Source organism: Oratosquilla oratoria, chromosome 2, assembly GCF_046742065.1.
Source record: "Oratosquilla oratoria isolate Oo_2021 chromosome 2, ASM4674206v1, whole genome shotgun sequence".
Classification (NCBI taxonomy): Eukaryota; Metazoa; Arthropoda; class Malacostraca; order Stomatopoda; family Squillidae; genus Oratosquilla; species Oratosquilla oratoria.
In genome coordinates, this window is record NC_134778.1 from 50717700 (window position 1) to 50733841 (window position 16142).

The following is a 16142-nucleotide window of genomic DNA, read 5'->3' on the forward strand; positions in this document are numbered from 1 at the left end:
AGCATTACCCATAGATCGGTCATACGAGCGATGAGCTCTCTTACGAGAGGGAAATAGCTGGCGATCACGAGTCCAGCACGTGATCCAAAGACCAAGGTGAACACACACACACACACACACACACACACACACACACACACACACACACACACACACACACACACACACACACACACACACACACACACACACACACACACACACACACAATATGGCGCAGTGGTTAGAGTTCCCGGCTGCCACTACGGCGGTCAGGGTTCGAATCCCGCCTAGGGCTGATTTTTTTTTTTAGTATCGTTCCCTGCGAGTTGTTACTCCAACTCTCGTGGGCGGGAATTTAAGGGTGTGTGTGCGTGTAAGGTCACAGCATTACCCATAGGTCGGTTATATATGAGCTCTAAGCTCTCTTCCGGGAGGGAAATAGCTGTCGATCACGAGTCCAACACGTGATCCAAGACCATGATGAAACACACACACACACACACATACACAACGCGCGCGGCTTCCTGGTGCGGAGAGTAGTGTCTTGATTTTTCACACGGGAAGTTTGAGTTATAAGCTAACTCTAGGCTTGAAAACCTCGCTAATACAGGGAGTCATTACTCTGTTCTTTGAGCAAGGAGATGAGGTCTGTGTATAATGGTATTGTCATAGAATCAGTCTATATGTGAACTCAGCTCTCATCCGGAAGGGTAATAGTATCAATCACGAGTTCAACACGTGATCCAAAGCATAATGAATTTCTGACACACACATATGCACTCAAAAACATACATGAGCGCGTTTTCCCGATAACCACACGTAAACAGACTTCCTAACCTCGACTGCTTATGTTCCTACCTACCACTCCCTCAGCTATTCCGGCACGATGGTGCCTTCATAAAACTTGTTCTGACTGATTCATCTAAGAGTAAGACCTCGTGCTCAACTGGTTAAGGTACTCTCAGCCTTTTTGTTAAGATGATTTTTTTTTTTTTTTTTTTTTTTTTTACTGTGTGTAACGTCTGGCTCAGCCTTTTTGCTAAGATGTTTTTTTTTTTTTTTTTTTTTTTTTTTTTTTTTTTTTTTTTTTTTGTGTCTAACGTCTGGCGATTCTATTTTCCTTGGTGCAAGATCCTGTACTGAAGTGGTTAAGTCTCCTCTAACGCCCTCTAACCACACATTCCCTCATTCCCCAAAGAACCGCTCTGTTTTCACTCCTGAAGCAGCCTCTGTTTCACATCTCTCTTCCCTTGTCCACTCCTGCACTTCCCTCTTCTCCCCTCCTCTCGTTTCAACGTTGCCATGAACACGACCTGCTTGCTTTCATGTTCTCTCTCCGCACTTCCCCATGTTTTATGTCTATTCCTCGCTGTTCACTTCTTTTTTTTCGTTACTAATTTTATTAGATCAAGCGATGGCTTTATATTCATTGTAACACCTCTGTCAAAGAGCTTTTTTTATGTCTATAAAAGGCTCTTAAACGGTTCGATTTCTAAACCATCCGTATTCTTTAAATACATCCAGCAGAGCACAGTGGGAGATAAAACGCAAAGTTGATGCTGATGCATTTATAAATATTCTTCACAAAAAAATACGTATTACTTTGTATCTACAGGCGCATGCGTTTGGTTGTTAATCCATACAGACATATTTATGCTGCTCCGCTTTACAGGCCAGACTTTTCCTCAGGAACCCGTCTCCTTTTTCTTAACTCCACACAACTATAATTGTTTGTTTTGAACTTTCCTATCGCCCTGAGCGCCCTATCACCCTTTCATTGGATTTGTGGTCAGTCATCCAGATGTACATCAGAAAATTAAAATGTAAAAGATAATGCCAACTTACCAGTCATTTTACTTGACTTCTGTACAGGTGGGCTCACAATACAGCTATATCCATAGATGGTGTTCAATTTTCCCAATTACTAGTATGTGTGTGCGCTCATGTGTGTGTGTGTGTGTGTGTGTGTGTGTGTGTGTGTGTGTGTGTGTGTGTGTGTGTGTGTGTGTGTGTGTATGTGTGTGTGTGTGTGTGTGTGTGTGTGTGAGTGTGTGTGTGTGTGTGTGTGTGTGTGTGTGTGTGTGTGTGTGTGTGTGTGTGTGTGTGTGTGTGTGTGTGTGTGTGTGTGTGTGTGTGTGTGTGTGTGTAATTCACAATGGTCTTGGATCACATGTTAGACTTGTGATCGACAGCTATTCACTCCCGGAAGAGAGCTCAGAGCTCATATACGATCTATAGGTAATGCTGTGACCTTACACGCACGCACACACACACACACACACACACACACACACACACACACACACACACACACACACACACACACACACACACACACACACACACACACACACACACACACACACACACACACACACACACACACACACACACACACACACACACACACACACACACACACACATGCATACACACACACACTCGTACGCCGTCGCAGAGGAAAGAGGTGGAAACATCGAGCTCCGTACTAGCGCTTTGTTGCTAATACAGGAAAAACGCTTTGTTGTCATCTTCGGGATACAGCAATATGTTTTCGTGTGACCGGTAAGGTATGTATCCGGTCCAGTTCTTAGTTCTTAGGATCATAGTTTTAGCACAGAATGGAGAGTAGCAATGAAGAAATAAGGATCAACGAACCAACCAAGATGGGATTGGATATATCCAAAGTTGAGCTCCCATTAGGAGTAATCCCAAAGAAAAAATGTTTAAACGTTACTCCGAGGACGACTTGTAGGTACGGCAATAATTTATTTTCGGGATTTAGGAGGCAAGGGGAATCAATGGATAAAACTATTGACACGGATAGAGATATTAGGATTAGCAGGGCAATAAGGAATCAAGACGTTAACAAATTAGCAGAAGAATTGATTGATTTAAAATTAGACCATAAAGATTTTTAATTAGAGGTATCAAGTTTACGCACAACTAACGAGGTGATACTAAGACAATTAAACGATCTAAAAAGTGAACTGAATGCGATTAAAAGAGAAAATGAAAGAAAGAAAATGAGGTTAGAAAGAAAAACGAGTAACTGAAGAAAGAGGTTAAAGAACAATTACAAGCAGTAACTGAAAAGATAAAAGAATCAAAGCGACCGATCTGAACGAAATAGAAAATCAGTGGAAACTGGAACATGAAAATCAAAAACTCCCATTCAAAGAAATAGTGCAGCAGCAGGTAGAAGAGAATGCAAAGGAAACAGTGATCAAGGTGATCAAAGAAAAGGAAAATTGGGTGAGAGATACAGTGGATAAAAAGAAATGCATTGTGGTTTACGGTATCAATGAAAAACACAATGTACACAAATACCAAAGAGAAAAAAAAAAGAGAAAGAAATTGTGTTGACCCCAACACTTTCAGTTCCCTTCTTTCCGTAATTACTGGTTTTATATTCTTTCTTCCCTTCAATTCCTTTTCATTATTGTCTTAATGTAAGTTAGTCACTCATATGTATGCCCCATGCCTCAGTTCATCTTACTTAGTCAAATTCCACTTAATATACATTGCTCGTAGGATATCTAAAACGGTTTAATTATTTTCTTGAGTTTCTTCACTACTTCTACAACTTAGTTTGATTAAGTACGCCAGAGGACTCCCACCTAGGATCCCCAATCCACTCACCAAGCCAACTCTGCTTCGACATCACTACTTAATTCATCCAATAATTTTGACCGTTACAAATAAGTGCCTCCCTTTTAGGCGTGACTTCTCACCAAATGCACAAATATGTTTTCTCTTTCTCCACCCTTCTCCAATCATAAAGACTATTACACTGTTTCAAGCAATACTGCTTACACAAGCAATCTTGGCCACGAAGCGGAATGGCTTAGTGCTTACATATCGTCACATCAGCGCCAATATCGATACCCTAGCTGTGTTTACAAACTTTAGACGATGAGCGAGATTATGCAACTCTGCAACTTCTTAGCGGCTATTGTTTTCAAAATATCTAACTCGTAAAAACTATTTTCTCGCCACCTACCCCTCTATCTACCTACTTCTCTAGTACTTGCCTACCTTCATCTACCAGTCTCTTACAAATTGCGAAGGAGATACTGAAAGCGGTTCAAGACGAGGGACAGAATTTGGAAAAGTAATTCGATGACGTGCATAGGGTGGGTACATACTAAAAAAGAAAAAAAAAAAAGTATATATATATACATATATGTGTGAAAACCAAACTAAGAACTCAAATGATAGTAGAACAAATACTATCAAAAGCGGCAAAACTAGCAAACAGTGAAAAATAAAGAAAAATGTGTGGACAAAAAAGGAAATTAATGAAGAGGAAATAGAGAAAGATAGGGCACTGAGAAGTGAAGCAAAAATAATAATAATAATAATAATAACACTGGATCTGAGACTGATAAAATGGTACATACAAGAATGGAAACATAAAAAAGAGAAAGAAAATTAAAAGTGGCATATGCAAACATGGATCGTATGATTTCTGGAATAAATTAATCAAACGACTATTTGTCAATAGAGAAACCAGACATAATGGGAGTTGTGGAGACAAAACTAAAATGTTCTATACAATCAAGTATGGTGGGACAAGGTTTATTCAACCTTTGGTCGAAAAATAGAATGGACAAACAGGGAGAGGAGTCATGCTATTGACTAGAAAGGGCCTAAATGTAATAAAGGCAACAGAAGATAAGGATAATGTAGAATTGATCACAATTAAAATAAAAATTAGCAGTATGAAAAGTAAAAAGTTCATAGTTGTATATGTGCCCCCAAAAACCAAGACTTGGACTGACAGCGAACACTCAAAATTACTAGAAGACACAAAGAATGAATTAACCGAGACATTAAAATATGGAGAATATATATTAATTGTGGGTAACTTTAATGCAAAGGAAATGAATTGCGAAAAAATTACAATAAAAGGTGGAGAGGAACACTGGGGCAACGTCCTACTGGATGACCATTGATTACACATTGACTCAATGGGTCAAAGAAAACACTAGATACAGACAAAACGAAGAACCATCGAGACTAGACTTGATATTCACTTCTGAGCCTGAAATTGTGGAAGAAATAAATTATAAAACACTAATTGGAAAGAGTGACACACATACTAATAGAGTTCGAGCTTGAACAAAATGTCGTGAGAAAAAAGGAGAAACACAGAGAAGGAATATTGTACAAAAAGAAAAAAAAAACTGACTTTGTAAAAAATGCAAGTTTGGAAAAATTTGCAAATGATGAAACAAAGATGGAAGAGAAATGGAATATTTTTAAAGAAATATATAAGGAGGGAACAGATAAACATGTGCCTAAGCAGAAACAGAAAAGGGTGTACATAAAGTGCTGGTATAAAAAAAAGTGTAGCGATGCTAAATATAGAAGAGACAAAGCCTGAAAAAGATGGAAAGGAGACAAAAAAGTAACTAAATGACAAACATACATCAAACTGAGAAATGAATATGTAGACATACGCAGAGGAAAAAAAAAAAGAAACTATGAAAAAGATATAATAGACAAATTCAAAGACCAAACTAAACTATTTTACAGATATGTAAACGATAAACTAAAAGACAAACATGAAATAGTGAAACTGCGTGAAGGAAATAAAGAATAAATAGAAGAAGTAGAAATGGTTGAAATAATGACCGGACACTTTAGGCCTGTATTTACAGTTGAAAGCTCACAAATGTGGGATGATGGACACCAAGAAAGATCCCACAAAATGGAAGAAATAACGGTGACACAGAAAGTAATAGGGGACCAAATAAAGAAACTTGATGTCAGGAAGTCACATGGGCCAGACGGAATAGCGAACTGGATATTAAAGGAATGTATAGATGAACTCACAGATAAAATACACAAGGAATTGACTTCTCACTCATAGAAGGAAAAGTACCACAAGATTGGAAAAAATGCAAATATTGTACCAATATATAAGGGAGGAGATAAAGAAAATCCAACAAACTATAGACCGGTATCCCTTACAAGCACAATTGCAAAAGTATGCGAAAGAGTTATAAAAAATAAACGGACTACACACTTGGAATAGAATAAAATGCTAAACCCCAACCAATTTGGATTTAGAAGTGGAAGATCATGTACTACAAACTTAATATGCTTTTATTCAAGATTGGTAGAAACAATACAAGAAAGAGATGGTAGGGCAGCCTGTGCCTTCTTGGACTTACAAAAGGGTTTTGACAAAGTACCACACAAAAAGCTACTAAGTAAAACTGAAACAATAGGTGGAATACAGGGAAAATTATTGGAATGGATGAAAGACTTCTTGAACGGAAGAAAAATGAGAGTGGTACTTAGAGAAAAGAACTCAAATTGGGTAAATATGATAAGTGGATTCCCCCAAGGCTTCGTATTGGCTCCGATAATGTATACTGTTTATATAAACGACATGGATGAAAGCATTGAATGCCATAAACTTCTTTGCAGATAATGCGAAACTATTGAAGAGAGTAAATACAGAAGAAGATTGCAAATCTTTTCATGAAGACCTGGACAAAGTCTGGTAATGGAGTATAAAGAACGAAGAAAGAGATGGTTGGGCAGCCTATGCCTTCTTGGACTTACAAAAGGGTTTTGACAAAGTACCACACAAAAAGCTACTAAGTAAAACTGAAACAATAGGTGGAATACAGGGAAAATTATTGGAATGGATGAAAGATTTCTTGAACGGAAGAAAAATGAGGGTGGTACTTAGATAAAAGAACTCAAATTGAGTAAATATGATAAGTGGAGTCCCCCAAGGCTCCGTATTGGCTCCTATAATGTATGTTGTTTATATAAACGACATGGATAAAGGCATCGAATGCTATAAATTTCTTTGCAGATAATACGAAACTATTGAAGAGAGTAAATACAGAAGAAGATTGCAAATCTTTTCAAGGAGACCTGGACAAAGTCTGGTAATGGATTATAAAGAACGAAGTGAATTTAAATATTAAGAAATGTAGTGTAATGGAATTTGGAAAAAGTAAAAATAGAATATCCGGTCAATACAAAATTGGTATAAAGAAAATTACAAAAGTAAACTCGGAAAGAGACATAGGAGTAATTATCTCAAACAACATGACACCAGACAAACATGTAAATAGAATAGTTGGAGAAACTTACAACTTAATAAGATCAATGAAAGTGGCCTTTGACTACATGAACGAGGAAATGGTAAAGAAAATACTAGTTACACTATGGACACCTAGTACAAGAATTTTTTTTTAGAAAGAATTCAAAGAGGAATGACAAAGATGACACCAACACTTAGCAAGTTGACATACGAACAAAGATCGGAAAAACAAATTTATCAACTCTGGAACAAAGAAGAAAAAGAGGCGATTTGATAGCTATCTACAGAATTATGAAAGGGATGGAAATCCTTGATAGGGATAACCTACTTAAATGGGACAGAAGAAAAACAAGAGGACACGAGAAGAAATTCAAGACGGACAGTTACAGAAGAGATCTGAAAAAGAACAGCTTTCCACACAGAGTAATAGATACATGGAACAAATTGAAAGAGAAAACAGTGAATGCTAAAACTATACATAATTTTAAGAAAGAATTGGATGCGGAAAGATACAACTGCGGGTCACTACGAGCATAGCTCTTCTCCCGCAAAACACAACTAGGTAAATACACACACACACAATTCCCCGCCTATGTGAGTTGGAGTAACGACTCGCAGCGCACCGATACTGAAATTATTTCAGCCCTGGGCGGGATTCGGACCCGGACCTCTGTAATGGAAGCCGGGAACTCTACCAACAGCGTCATCGGTGTGTGTGTGTGTGTGTGTGTGTGTGTGTGTGTGTGTGTGTGTGTGTGTGTGTGTGTGTGTGTGTGTGTGTGTGTGTGTGTGTGTGTGTGTGTGTGTGCGTGCGTGTGTGTGTGTGTGTGTGTATGTGCGTACGTGTGTGCGTGCGTGTGTGTTTGTGTGTATGATTTACCGTCATCTTGACTCATGTGATGTGATGTGTGTGTGTGTGTGTGTGTGTGTGTGTGTGTGTGTGTGTGTGTGTGTGTGTGTGTGTGTGTGTGTGTGTGTGTGTGTGTGTGTGACTATGACTATGAAAGTTATGTATCAATACAGAGAGATTTAAAAAAGACAACAAGAAAAGAAAACGACTATACGAAATGAGCATCGCTGATAAATCCAAAGAGAATCCCAAAGAATTCTATAGTTACATTAGAGATAAAAAGGTTGTTAGGAATCACATTGGTCCATTATTATCTGCTGACGGTCAACTTGAATATTCAAATGAAGGAATGTGTAATATCCTAAACAATTATTTTAGCTCGGTATTCGTAAACGAAACACCTCAAAGTGAATTCCAAACTGAAACCTGTGAAAAGTCTAGGATAAACTTACTCACGACGGTAAATATAACAAAAGAAAAAATTAAAAGGTATATAGACAAACTCAAAGTTAATAAAACGCCAGGGCCTGACGGTTGGCATCCAAGAATCTTAAAGGAAATGAAAAATTAGATTTTTGTTCCATTAGAAATTATTTTCAAGAAATCCATCATATCCAGAGATGTCCCAAGAGAATGGAAGCTAGCTAACGTTACTCCCATATTCAAAAAAGGTGACAAAAAGAAACCAAATAACTATAGGCCTATAAGTTTGACTTCAATCGTAGGAAAAATAATGGAAACTATCATCAGAGATGCTATCGAACATCATTTAGAAAGTAACCGTTTGATAAATGATAGCCAGCATGGTTTCAGACGGAAACGTTCTTGCGTGACTAACTTACTCGAATTCTACAACACAGTTATCTCCAATTATGACAAAAGAAACAATATAGATTTAATATATCTATACTTTGCAAAAGCTTTTGATACCGTCCCACACGAGAGACTACTTACTAAATTAGCTTTATACGGAATAAGTGGTAGCCTATTAAGTTGGACTAGTAATTGATTGAATGGTCGAAAACAGAGAGTTGTTTTAAATGGAAAAACTTCTGGATGGAAAAATGTTACAAGTGGAGTTCCTCAGGGTTCCGTTCTTGGGCCACTTCTATTCATAGTATATATAAATGATATAGACCATGGACTAAAATCTACTGTCTCCAAATTTGCTGATGATACAAAACTGTGCGGAGTGGCAAATGATCACTCAAACCAATTAGATATTCAAGAAGATTTAGATAAATTATAGCAATGGTCTGAAAAGTGGCTAATGAAATTTAACACAAGTAAATGCAAGGTAATGCACATAGGTAAAAATAACAGTAAGTACGATTACAAGTTATTTGGAAATTCGTTAACAAAAGTGGATAGTGAAAAAGATCTCGTCGTAATTATCAGTAACGACCTCAAATCATCCAAGCAGTGTATTTCAGCCTCTGAGAAAGCAAATAAGATTCTGGGACTGATTGCGCGATCTTTTGATTTCAAAGGTCCATCATTCATTAACAAGCTATATAAATCGTTAGTTCGTCCACATTTGGAATATGATGTTTCCGTATGGTCACCAAATCTCATTAAAGACATTGACAGACTGAAAAAAGTGCAACGGCGAGCCACAAAACTGATTCCAAATATCAAAAATAAATTATACGAAAATCGACTAAAACACATGAATCTGTTTTCCCTAAAAAAGCGTAGACTCAGAGGTGACTTGATACAGGTCTTTAAGATTTTAAAGAGAATTGACAACATCAAAAGTGACAAAATTTTCACATTGAATGAGAATCAGACAAGAAACAATGGTCTCACACTGTCCGGAAATAGATTCAATTTGGAAGTGGGTAGAAAGAACTTTGCCAACTGTGTAGTTAATGAATGGAATAAACTTCCTGCACAGGTAGTGCAATGTAGTTCAGTTTGAAGCTTTAAGAATCATTTAGATTAATACCTGAGTAAGATGCTGTAATGATTATAATTGATCTTATATTATTTGTTTTTGTTTTGATATCTTTAGTCTGTCTGATTTTCATTTATTATTAGTTATATGTCAATTTATTATTATTTACTATTTACCTGTTTGTTTATTATCTAACTATACCTATGCATTTATTTATGTATTTTATTTGTTATTTACATTATTATAGTTTTTATTTATCATTTTATTATTAATATGATTTTTTTTTTCGCATCCGACTTAGATATGGATCAAAAGGTCTCCTGTCGGTATGCTCCGCCTTTGTAATCCTTTGTAATCCTTTTTGTGTGTGTGTGTGTGTGTGTGTGTGTGTGTGTGTGTGTGTGTGTGTGTGTGTGTGTGTGTGTGTGTGTGTGTGTGTGTGTGTGTGTGTGTGTGTGTGTGTGTGTGTGTGTGTGTGTGTGTGTGTGTGTGTGTGTGTGTGTGTGTGTGTGTGTGTGTGTGTGTGTGTGTGTGTGTGTGTGTGTGTGTGTATTCAAGTGCGGCGTGTTTGCGATTCCCTTTGCATCTTCATATGTACATTTTTTATTTGCATCATTTGATTCTTACAACACTTATTCTAATTTTAATTTTTCTCTTAATTGTTACGATTGTTCACATATACCTTTTTGTTACGCTTTCAACAAGTATCTCGTGATATTCAATATTCGTTCTTTTTTATTTGTTTTGCTTCGCTTGAATAAGTATAATTTTCGTCGTAATTTATCAAACACATAAGTTCCATGATACAGAAGAAATGTATCAACATGAAAAATTTTTACAATAAAAAGATAATTTTTTGTATTCTGCTCCAGAGCTCACATTTCTGTAAGTTTTGCCAACTTCCTTTTTCTCCTACCCTCTTTACATCTAACAACTATAATCACATATAAGAAATTCCTTTTCCTCTGCTTATTATGCACTGTATAGGTATTGCGTTTTCGTCGTCTATCAATATTGTCTAACTGAGGGAATTCCCCCGCCCTCTCCCTTCTCTCTCTCTCTCTCTCTCTCTCTCTCTCTCTCTCTCTCTCTCTCTCTCTCTCTCTCTCTCTCTCTCTCTCTCTCTCTCTCTCTCTCTCTCTCTCTCTCTCTCTCTCTCTCTCTCTCTCTCTCTCTCTCTCTCTCTCTCTCTCTCTCTCTCTCTCTCTCTCTCTCTCTCTCTCTCTCTCTCTCTCTCTTTTTCTTGTTGTTACTAAGAGTTCCATTTGCCTGTCTCTCCTCTGGCACAACGGAAGGGAAAGGAGGGGAGGGGAACAGCCAATGTAGGAACAGGGAAATGGGACGAGATGGGAGAATGGGTATACACTATTGGAAAGAAATAGGATAGACGAAAAGAGAAGAACGAAATATATTGCAAAATTAAAGGGCTATGGAAAATGTTTGAGGAAAGGTGACGATAACGGAAAATAAAGAGTGATATATTAAGAGAAATGGGATAGTATAGGTACGGGAGAGTATAAGGCACCAGATGAGGATTTTAAATGAACATGTGGATGCTGAAGAAGTGGACAGGGGATAGAAAATGATGTGGTAAAAGCTGGCAGTAGGAAAAAGGAAAAAGGAGAGAACAAGAAATGAAAAGTAAAGTAATAGATGAGGAATCAGGAAAAACCTGATCAAACAAGGACGAAGTGCAAGAGGAAAATCGAAAACGTGAAAATACATGCATTGTTGAGGGAAAGTAAGAAGTGTGGACTTAAGAGGTATGCGGAGCGCAAGGGAGTGCAAAGGAAAGGATACGGGGAAAAGACGAGACGAAGAGCATAGGAGAGGGGAAGGGAATAAGAAAGAGAGAGAAAAGGGAATAAGGAAAGGGCATAGATAATGAGAAAAGAGGTAGGCATAACAAAGCGAAGAGTAGGAAAGAGAAGCAACGAAAGCAGAAGACAAAAGAAAAGAAAGAAGGAAAACAAATAGAGGAGATAGGAAGAGGGAAGAGCAAGTGATAAGAAAAGGAAATAGAAAGGGTTACTAGAACAGAGAAGAAAAAATAAAGACTTAAGAAAAAAGGGCGAGTTGAGATGGGAAAAGGGAAAATGAAAGATAGAGAAGAGAAGAAAAAGAAGAATATTGCACCAAGACCTGGAAAGGAAGAAAACATAAAGGTGAGATAGGTGGGAAGATGAAAGGAACGATGGCGACCCGAGGGAGGAAAGTAAAAGAGGACAGGAAGAGACGGGAGAAGAGGGGAGAGGAAAAGGGTAAGGGGAGTAGCAGGGGAGGGGCTGCTAAGAGAGGGAATAGAGGAAAAAGGGGAAGGGAGGGGAAAGGAAAAGGGAGAAGAGGAGAGGAAAGGAAAATTGAGTAGAAATGGGGAGAGGAGAAGGGATGGAAAAGGAGGGGAGAGGAAGGGGAAAGGAAAAGAGGTCAGTGGAGGGGAGATGAAAGAGGCAGGGGAGATACAGCTAAAGGAAAGATAGGAAAGATATGGAGAGAGAGGGAAGACAGAGGAAAGGGGAATAGAGTAGGGAAAACACATGCACGAAGCGAGAAAGGAATGTAGAAGAAGGAAAAAATAGTGGGAGGGGAGAGGTGGGGGGATTCTAGGGGAATGTTGGAAGGAAACGGGAAAACGGAAGGGGTGAGAAATGGCGTAAATATGAAGAAGGGAACCGGGATAGATTGAAAGTAAATAACTGCGAGCAAAAGCTACACAAAAGTACGCAAAAAGTAACCCACGATACACAGGCATATGGATTCACAGCTGCATATGCATCCGCAGTTGTGCACGGATACGAGTACATGCTCATAAAACACATACATACACACACACATACACACACACACACACACACACACACACACACACACACACACACACACACACACACACACACACACACACACACACACACACACACACAGTTGTACTGTAACAAAAACACACGATTGCATAATTATTTCGTGCATTCATACACAACAGAAAATATGCACTTATGCACATCTTTATATTCATAGCAATCAGTCTACTGCTGAACAAAGGCCTCTTTCATAGCATTTCACGATTCAAACGACTGTGCCAACCTCTGCTACGTCACTCCTGCAAATTTCTCTATCTTGTCTCTCTACCTTCTGTCTGGCCTTCCTCTTGCACGCTAACCACCTCGCGGCATCCTTGTTCCATTGCTCAACAGTCGTTCGTGCTAACTTACCTGCCCAATTCCACTTCCTCTCTTTTATCGCCCCCACAATATCTTTCACTCTAGTCTACTCTGTCAGCCAACTCTCTCTCTTCCCACCACTGATCTCTCCATTCTCTTCTCTACAGGTCTTAGCTTTATCTACATCGCCTTCGTCAGTTTCCATGTCTCATATATGTAGATACGCCTTTTTATTTAATTTTCATGATCTTTTTCCACTTTCATCATCTGGCTTAAATAATAATACTCTTCAACTTCTTCCAGATTCTTACCATCTATTATCACCACTTTACTTTGAACTTTCGTGTTGAACATCAATTCAGTTTTACTCCTGTTAATCTTGAAACCTTTTTTGAAACCTAACTTGTTCAGATTCCTCAGCATATCTTGCGGGTCTTCTGCTCTTTCTGAAATAAGAATAATGTTATCCGCAAATCTTAGGTGAATATTTGCCATTAATCTTCAAACATTTCTCTTCCTAGCTCAACTCTATGAAAACCTCTTCCAAGCAACCTGTACATAATTTGGGTGAAATTGTATCGCCTTGCCGTACTCTTTTCTCGATCTTTATCTTTTCCGTAGCCTTATGTACTCGGATTACAGCGGACCCTTTCACATGAGTCTTTTCTAGTAAATAGGCATATCCACATGCAGAATTCCCTATGTACATGTATACAAAAATCATACACACGATCACAGACACAAACACAAACACACACATATACATGCACGCACGCATACACACACACACGCACGCACGTACGCACGCATACACTTATAGGAAATCATTACGAGGAGGTCGCAACTCTTATATTGTGGATAGAGATAAATTCACAGGATTCGGTGCATACCCCCTCCCTCCTTAATGCAGAGTGCCAGTTGGCTCCGTGTCCCTCTGAGATTGTCTCTCCCAGGGTCAATCTCTTTTGGTCTAGATCTCTTCTGATCTTTCCAACAGTCACATTAAATCTCTGAAGAACTTAGATTTTCTAACACCTCTCATTTCGTCTTTAATACGACCACTTCAGCTATTATCTTCTACTGAGGAGATTATCTAGCTTTGATGGCACCACAACCATTATCAATTTCTTGGTTTTTGTTTTGTCTCTATTGGCTCGATATATATAAATAATTATTTTCCAGCTCTGGGTGATATAGAGAAAACTTTGCGTAAATTGGTTTCTGTTTCTCTTCATCTTTTTTATGCTTCCATGACAGTTTTCCGCACTTACTTCCCATTTTGTCCCACATTACTTCTCTTACATATGTACATACATACACCCGTATGTACACTCAAACAAAAGCTTAAAATCCTTGCAATGGAAATAATTATCGATAATTATGCTGACCATCTGTGTGTGTGTGTGTGTGTGTGTGTGTGTGTGTGTGTGTGTGTGTGTGTGTGTGTGTGTGTGTGTGTGTGTGTGTGTGTGTGTGTGTGTGTGTGTGTGTGTGTGTGTGCGTGTGTGTGTGTGTGTGTGTGTGTGTGTGTGTGTGTGTGTGTGTGTGTGTGTGTGTGTGTGTGTGTGTGTGTGTGTGTGTGTGTGTGTGTGCGTGTGTGTGTGTGTGTGTGTGTGTGTGCGTGTGTGTGTGTGTATGTGTGTGTGTGTGTGTGTGTGTGTGTGTGTGTGTGTGTGTGTGTGTGTGTGTGTGTGTGTGTGTGTGTGTGTGTGTGTGTGTGTGTGTGTGTGTGTGTGTGTGATTTAAGAAATACAATAAAAAACGAAAACGACGATATGACATGAATATCGCTGATAAATCCAAAGAGAATCCCACAAAATTATGTAGTTACATTAAAGATAAAAAGTTATTAGTGTGTGAGTCTGGTGTACCAGTTCCAGAGTCCATTTGGGGACTGTACGTCCCAAGATTCCTACATCGGACTCACCTCTTCTTGCCTCTCCAGACGTATAACGTACCACCTCAACAGTGGAGGCCCTAAGCGGCTCCAGGAGACCCACAATACCTCAATCACCAGATCCATTTTAGAGAACAATACCAAATTTATAGGCAGAGTAGCAAGCTCCGCCTTGCCCTCATTGAAGCCCTTCACATCAAGTTTAGCTAGCCCACAATGAACATCCATCAGGAACCCCCCACTATCCTTCCCAATTTCAAACCCTTCAGAAGCCGCCAAACCAGACTAACTAGTAACGACACAAACCAGCCCCATCAAGAGCAGACACCTCGGCAGTGACGGACGCTCAGGCCACAGTAATGGTCAACTATATATATGTATGTATATATATATATATATATATATATAGGTACCCCCACAAAATTTTCAAAAACATTAACCTTTAAATTATTGTTGCATATGAAAGACAACTTTATTAGAAACAAAATGCTTTTTAAATTTTTGAAATAGCTTGAAAAATAAGGGAGATACGATTTTTTGAATTATTTTCTTAGCCCGCATTTTTGGCTCGACTTTACCATAACAAAGTGTTAGAATTAACCCATTCAACTCCGATGACAAGATGTCTTGTCATTTGGTCAAATAAAACAAAAAATCATAATAAAACAACAAAATGTTTGATGATCAAACAGCACCAGAAAAATATGACGTCATCAGTCCTCCTCCTCGAGGAGGACTGACGACGTCATATTTTTCTGGTGCTGTTTGATCATCAAACATTTTGTTGTTTTATTATGATTTTTTGTTTTATTTGACCAAATGACAAGACATCTTGTCATCGGAGTTGAATGGGTTAAGGGTGGTAATTTGTAAAGATTTCGGTAAAGAAATACACATTAACTCTAAACCACTGGTCCAATTTTATTAAAATTCGGAATACTTGGGTTTTATGGATCAACAAATCACATGAGCATGTCAAAAACAAAGTGAGACATCTCCATCATACCATATTTGCCTTTTCATGGCAACCATGAAGCTGTCGCTAAACGCCGACCGAAGTCGACCGACGCCGACCAAAACCACACAATCACGGTTTTTGCTCAAATGCATAATTTATATATAAAAAATAGCACATGGTTGCATTATTTGACCTATTTTCTTTAAAATGGATAATTTCCACGTAAAATGATCGAAGAGAAGTTACGTTTTTATCCTCTGAAAAATTATCAGCCGGCAACCAACGCCGACGAAACCCAAACAATGACGTTGGTTGCCGGTTGATA